Source organism: Sinocyclocheilus anshuiensis, unplaced genomic scaffold (genome assembly GCF_001515605.1).
Source record: "Sinocyclocheilus anshuiensis isolate Anshui unplaced genomic scaffold, SAMN03320099.WGS_v1.1 scaffold833, whole genome shotgun sequence".
NCBI classification, from domain to species: domain Eukaryota; kingdom Metazoa; phylum Chordata; class Actinopteri; order Cypriniformes; family Cyprinidae; genus Sinocyclocheilus; species Sinocyclocheilus anshuiensis.
The window spans coordinates 120,687-128,667 of record NW_015557088.1 but is presented as its reverse complement, the minus strand read 5'-3'; positions in this window follow the sequence as shown (position 1 = coordinate 128,667).

Here is a 7,981-nt window from a genome sequence, read left to right as displayed (position 1 = left end):
CCCTATCATACACCTGGCGCAATGCGGCGCCAGGCGCGACGCAAGTGTTTTTTTGCTAGTTTCAGCCCAACGCAGTTATCATTTTCACGTCCAGTGCCAGGTTGTTTAAATAGCAAATGCATTTGTGCCCACTGCTTATTACACACACAGGGACACGCAGCAGCACACAAACATGCCAAATATTATTTAATTAAAGGATTACAATGTAAAAGATTATTAAGGTCTAGGCTACATAAATATAAACATGCCTATATGTCATAATGGATAGTCATTGCATGTAGAAGAATTAGGCTACCTATTTGCTCGCGCATGAGCAGCTCCATTTCCTCTCTGGAGATGCGTTCAGTCTTTGCGCTTGCAAATTCCGCCGTGTAAATAGCGAATCTGCCATGCACAACTGACTCTTAAAGGGAATGGGAGATGAGACTCTGATTGGTTTATTGCAGGTTATGGCCAAAACACACTCAATACTCATTAAGAGAATAGGGACAACCCTTTTAGACCATGTGCCGGGCACGCAGACCGCTTTCCCCGTCGTTAAACTAGCAAAAGTGGATTTGGACACGCCCTAAGTGCACCTGCGCCATATGCTTTAGACCATGCGCTTAGATCGTTAAAATAGGGCCCATAATATTCATGGCCATTGTCACTCCAGCCTTTCAAACACAAAACATGTTTACAAAAGCAAAAACTCTAGTATACCACATGTAGCTCTGAAAAGTCTTTTTTTTCTGCAGGGCCCCAAAACCCCCTCAGACCCCAGAGGGTAAAATGTCATTATTTTGGGTTTAGTTGTGCTATGCTGTACTGGGTTGAGCTGCACTGCACTGCATTGAGCTACAGTACTCAGCATTACTGAGTACACCCCATCTGAAATGTAACAAATTCAGCAATTATTCTTTAATTAGAAGACATATTAGGGTTATTTGGATGTATAATGGTCCAGCAAGTCTGTTGATCAATTACCGAAGAAGCATGTTAAAATCATTAAGTAAAATAAGATTTTCTGTTAAAAGTCTATAAAAAATTTGACTTTTTCATCTCACACAGTAAGGTGTAACATGCATGGTTTTTGCCCACATTGTAACTACCTACCGTAGTCAAAGCACAATAAAATAATTTATCCTTTTCCAAGGCCCATATTTACAAAATATAGACTTCTAGGAATCAATACATGACATTTTGGATATAACAGCATCTAAAATGGCATGGCATTGCTAGGGCAGGAGTACAGTGAGGAGTGCCTGTTTCCCACAGTGATGTTCAGTGGTATTAAAGCTCTTCTATAGGGATATATGACTGCTGAAGGTGCAAGGGAGTTGGGCTTTAACAATGGTGTCATGAATTCACACACCATTGGTACAATAGTACATTCTGCGCACAGGTATTTCTCTTTACTCTTGAGCACCTGTGGGGAATTTTGCAGAGACAAGTTGAGCAAAACGCACCATTAAAGATCAGGGCATTTGAGGAGTTCTTCCTCCAGGAGTTAAACAGGATAGATTTGACAATTTCTCATGAACTTGTACACTCAATGCCAAGAAAAGCCAGAGTAGTATACTTAAAGTTATGGTGGACATAAGAAGTACTAGAATGAATGAATGAATGAATGAATGAGTGAATGAGTGAATGAATGAATGAATGAAACTTTTGTATTTGTTCAGAGGGGGTGTATTCATTTATGTTAAGCTGAGTTTCATTGAGTTGTGATAATGGTGCCATTTTGTGTTTCCAGGGCTCATGGGAATGGTGTAATGGAGTGGGTCTGTCTGCAGGATTAGGGCGATCTTGATCATTCCCAGAAGCTTTTCTGGCCTTCCAGCTCTCCATAATGCAACCAATGTGGAGACAGTCGGATATGTGCAATGTAGTTGAAGTTTTTTTTTATTTATTTTTTAATCAGGCTTGAGTATAAAAACCCCAATTGTAAGATGACATTCAGATGACATTCAGGATTAGTGTCCATGTTCTGCTCTTCTCATCTTACATCTAAAAACTGCCAACTGCAGATTTAACCCAATTCTCTCACTCATGCTCTCTTACTTTTGCTGTGTAAATACAAAGACATTTTGGTATCTCTGACTTTCTCTAGCTCTTCAGCATCAGTGTGATCTGATCATGAACAAACACAGTGGGCTGAGCCACTGTCCATTTTTCCTCAGTTGCTGAGATGGCCCTGTTAGTGAAATAAAAACTACATATAGATGTATTAATGCATCTCAATTCAACTCAAAGCAGAGGAGCACAGAGTGGAAGTAAAATTCACAACACAGTGTTGTGTTTAGAAATCTTCCAGAGAATTGGAATCAGACTCGTTTATAGATATTAAATTCAACTACACCCTTAATACACACATGTACACAGCTTTTGTTCTTTCTACCTTTTTGTATGTGTGCTCTGGAATCAGAGTGAGGTGAACTAATGCTTTACTTTGCATGTCTAAAAAAAAGGAGGCTCTGAAAGGAAATGAAAGAAATTAAAGCCCCTCTAATCCCCTCACACACACACACAGAGAAAGAGGTGTTCACTTCCTCTATTGACTAAAAGCACAGGTCACAACATGACAGTTTTATACTGCTGAAGTGCAGGGGCATTTTCTAACAGAAGGCAAGGGAGGCAGTGCCTTCTCAAAGACATTCAGCAGTGAAAAATAAACAACAGTACAAAAACAAAATAAAATGATTGTAATGAAATTTGCCATCAAATAGTGTGCCTAGCATTAACTTTATCAACACGGACACCAGTGGATAAAGTTTCAGAGAGGGACAACATGCTGCTCCTCTAAGCTCACTTTGTTCTGACTGAGATCCTTAAATGCTGAGTGAATGTGAAGGTGGAACGGTAAGTTGGAGGCAAGGCATTGCCATGTTATTAAGCCTCTCATGGCTGTTATTAAGCCTCTCATCAAAAAACCACAACTTATGTAGTTGAAGTTTTTTTTTATTTATTTTTTAATCAGGCTTGAGTATAAAAACCCCAATTGTAAGATGACATTCAGATGACATTCAGGATTAGTGTCCATGTTCTGCTCTTCTCATCTTACATCTAAAAACTGCCAACTGCAGATTTAACCCAATTCTCTCACTCATGCTCTCTTACTTTTGCTGTGTAAATACAAAGACATTTTGGTATCTCTGACTTTCTCTAGCTCTTCAGCATCAGTGTGATCTGATCATGAACAAACACAGTGGGCTGAGCCACTGTCCATTTTTCCTCAGTTGCTGAGATGGCCCTGTTAGTGAAATAAAAACTACATATAGATGTATTAATGCATCTCAATTCAACTCAAAGCAGAGGAGCACAGAGTGGAAGTAAAATTCACAACACAGTGTTGTGTTTAGAAATCTTCCAGAGAATTGGAATCAGACTCGTTTATAGATATTAAATTCAACTACACCCTTAATACACACATGTACACAGCTTTTGTTCTTTCTACCTTTTTGTATGTGTGCTCTGGAATCAGAGTGAGGTGAACTAATGCTTTACTTTGCATGTCTAAAAAAAAGGAGGCTCTGAAAGGAAATGAAAGAAATTAAAGCCCCTCTAATCCCCTCACACACACACACAGAGAAAGAGGTGTTCACTTCCTCTATTGACTAAAAGCACAGGTCACAACATGACAGTTTTATACTGCTGAAGTGCAGGGGCATTTTCTAACAGAAGGCAAGGGAGGCAGTGCCTTCTCAAAGACATTCAGCAGTGAAAAATAAACAACAGTACAAAAACAAAATAAAATGATTGTAATGAAATTTGCCATCAAATAGTGTGCCTAGCATTAACTTTATCAACACGGACACCAGTGGATAAAGTTTCAGAGAGGGACAACATGCTGCTCCTCTAAGCTCACTTTGTTCTGACTGAGATCCTTAAATGCTGAGTGGTGGAACGGGTGGAACGGTAAGTTGGAGGCAAGGCATTGCCATGTTATTAAGCCTCTCATGGCTGTTATCATCAAAAAAATCAAAAAACCACAACTTGACCCCAAAGAACTAGTTAATTACAGACCGATCTCGAATCTCCCTTTTCTGTCCAAGATACTAGAAAAGGTAATATCCTCACAATTATATTCCTTCTTAGAGAAAAATGGTATCTGTGAGGATTTCCAGTCAGGATTTAGACCGTATCATAGTACTGAGACTGTTCTCAGAGTTACAAATGACCTGCTCTTATCATCTGATTGTGGTTGTATCTCTCTATTAGTGCTATTGGATCTTAGTGCTGCGTTTGATACTATTGACCACAACATTCTTTTGAATAGACTAGAAAACTTTGTTGGCATTAATGGAAGTGCATCAGTGTGGTTCAAATAGTACTTATCTGACCGCCATCAATTCGTAGCAGTGAATGAAGAGGTATCATATCGATCACAAGTGCAGTATGGAGTACCTCAAGGCTCAGTACTAGGGCCGTTACTTTTCACTCTTTACAGGTTACCTTTGGGAGATATCATCAGGAAACATGGTGTTAGCTTTCACTGTTTTGCTGATGATACTCAGCTCTATATTTCTTCGTGGCCCGGCGAAATATACCAATTTGAAAAACTAATGGAATGCATAGTCGATATAAAAAACTGAATGATGAGTAATTTCTTACTGCTAAATTCTGAAAAAAAACAGAGGGGTTAATTATAGTGTTACGGAGAGAACAGAGGAAGCGTGCGGATCCATATGCAGAGCTTTATTCAAAGGCGGGGTCACAAACAGGCATGGGTCAATAATTAGCAAACAGTCATGAATGAGACAAGACAAAGAGTATTCCTAGGGCAGGCGTGGGTCATCGATCGGCGAACGTAATCCAGAGGGCTTGACAAAAGGGGTAATCTGTAAACACGAGCAATAGTCAAAGGCCCAGAAAACAGGCAAGGCAAAACTAGACTAAGACTAGGACTTGGAAATAAACAATGGCTAACGAAATGGCTCCGTAACGTAGCTATCACTGACTAGCGATATGCACATACAATACTCGGCGTTGAATGGTGGTGTGAGACTGATTTATATAGTGTGTGTTATTGGTAGCAGCTGTGTGTGATTGGTTTCAGGTGAGCTTGTGATTAGTGCAATGGAGCATGGGAAATGTAGTCCAGGGTGATGTGTAACAGTCTGTGTATTGTGAGAGTCCATACGGAGAGCGGGTGACCTCTGGTGGTGAGTGAACAGAAGTTTATAGACCGGATTCATGACATATAGGACCTAAAAACCTAGGTGTGCTATTTGATAGCAATCTTTCCTTTGAAAGCCACGTTTCTAGCATTTGTAAAACTGCATTTTTCCATCTCTAAAATATATCTAAATTACGACCTATGCTCTCAATGTCAAATGCAGAAATGTTAATGCATGCGTTCATGACCTCAAGGTTAGATTATTGTAATGCTTTCTTGGGTGGTTGTTCTGCACGCTTAATAAACAAACTCCAGCTGGTCCAAGATGCAGCAGCTAGAGTTCTTACTAGAACCAGGAAGTATGCCCATATTAGCCCGGTTCTGTCAACACTGTACTGGCTCCCTATTGAACATCGTATAGCTTTTAAAATCTTGCTTATTACTTATAAAGCCCTGAATGGTTTAGCACCTCAGTATTTGAACGAGCTCTTATTGCATTATAGTATTCCACATCCACTGCGTTCTCAAAACTCTGCGGTCTCGAGTTCGCTCGGCCGTGCGCTCTTCTGTCCACGTGTTTTGTGTAGCACGCGGTTTGTGTTCAGCCGCGTGTTTTTCTTGTCGTCTTGTGTGAACACGCGGCTTATGAGTTTTCTCATTAGCTGCGTGTTCGTGTCTTTTTGTTCAAGCACATAGCTTGTGATTTGTTTGGCTGGCCATGTGCTTGTGTTTTGTTTTGTGTGAGCACATGGCTTTTGTCTTTGTTTCCTGTATGCCATGTGCTCATGTCAATTGTCTTGACCCCACCCATCTTGTTACCTGATTATTGGTTAATTTGCCCCACATGTGTTCCCTCTTTACCCTCCTCATTTGCTCTCCATTTATTCTCCCTGTGTTTGCAGTCCTGGGTCAGTTCGTCACCATATCTCCCTGGATGTGTCCTGTCCTGTCCTGTCGTGTCGTGTCCAGAGCCTGCCTTGCCTAGCCTTGTCAGCCTGTTTTTCCCCCACGGGGTAGTTTTTGTTGTCTGTTTTGTTTTATTTTTAATAAAGCCCTTATCTTCCCGCACTATTGAGTCCTCGCTCCATCCTTCATCCCCAACATTTTGCATTATTGACACAATATTTTCCTAATTAATGCTGTACAGTTGCTTTCACACAATCTGTATTGTTAAAAGCGCTATATAAATAAAGGTGACTTGACTTGACATTGCCATGAGACATAGCACTTTTTTCTTGTAGAAAGTGTAAAGGTGTCACTGGATATGGTTTAAACATCAAAAGGAAAAAGCATGAATTTACAGTGGGAAGAAAAAGAGAGGGAACTTTGCCTCCTCGTTTCACTAGACCACTACACCACTGCTGCAGAGTGCAGCATCAGTAGTTATGTTTCCATCCATAGATTTTAATTCAACTTATGCGCAAAACTAGAATATCGCATAAAACATATGCGAATAAAGCACCGTTTCCATCCAACGAGTCAAAGAGAACAAAATCATCAATTCCTGATAAACTGTGGCACTAAATATCACTAAGAATATAGAAGAAGCCACTGAATATAATAATTTTTCATATATGATATAAATTACTTGCGCCTCAGAGCGAGCAGACGTAACACAATAAATGCTGTCAGTGCTTTCGGAGGTGGATGCTGCTGTTTGGGAATGCAGTCATGTAAGACAATTATACAGAAATACTTTGACGACAGACTTTGCACAGACATTTCAGAATGACCATAACAACATATAGATGCTGTGAACGAGATTGGTCCGCTGCTAGTCAAGTTATCCTGTCTCATAGCGCAAAGTCACATGACTTTTTTGATGCACATGGAGGAATTTATTCGGTAAATGTGTTTCCATCATAGTTTATGTGCATTTTTTCTTATCGGATCAAATGTTTATCCAACTCAAATGTGCGCATAAGTTTTTTATGCACATTTTTTAAAATTTATGCGCATCTTGCCATTTCCATCCAGTGTTTTTATGCGATATTCCAAAATGCGCATAAAAATAGGTGGATGGAAACGCAGCTAATAATGAAATTGTTTTATAAATAACAGTTTTAATTAGGAGCTGAAAAATGACAAGGACTCTCAAATAACTTTATACTGCTATAAACCTTCAGCAGAGATAAAGAAAACATGGCAAACTGAAATTACCTGAGGCAGAACAGCTTTAGTTTAGTGTTCTTTAATATGAAATAGATGTGTTTGAGTTGAATGATTATGGTCTGAGTAACAGAAAATAAAGTGAAAGATAAACAGCAAGATAACAGTGTGGATAATCACTGTAGACAGTTGTTCTACAAATGTGTCCCCAAAATATCAAGTCGGTGCACACTCACACACAGAACCACACACCAGTGTTAATTTTGACAGCAAATTTTGATTTAGTTTTAGTCATAGTCTTTTGACTTAAATGTAATTTAGTTTTAGTCATATTTTAGTCATCTGAATAGTTTTTAGTCTAGTTTTAGTCGACTAAATATCATAAGATTTTAGTTGGCTAAATCTACAGTAAATTTAGTCGGCTAAAATCTAATGGGTTTAGTTACAGTGCATTTATTTATTAATTTCTCAAAAAATGTCAAAACTCATTATATAGGTTTGATATTAAGGTTTTTATCATGATAGACACTGATTTAACTGCGGTGACACAACATGCCTTTATGTTAAAATTAAATAAAAACACTTCTCATAAAGAACAAGAACATGGTCTTCTTTTTAATGAAATACCAATGGTTATATTCTTTATAGCAACTTGTTTACCATATTCTTCATTCTTTCAAGCAGACATATTTATTTCTATAAATACATTTAGATTAATCTTTAGGGCTACTAAAGTTTTTCAGTCAAGAGCAGTGCGTGATTTTCTGTCTTTCT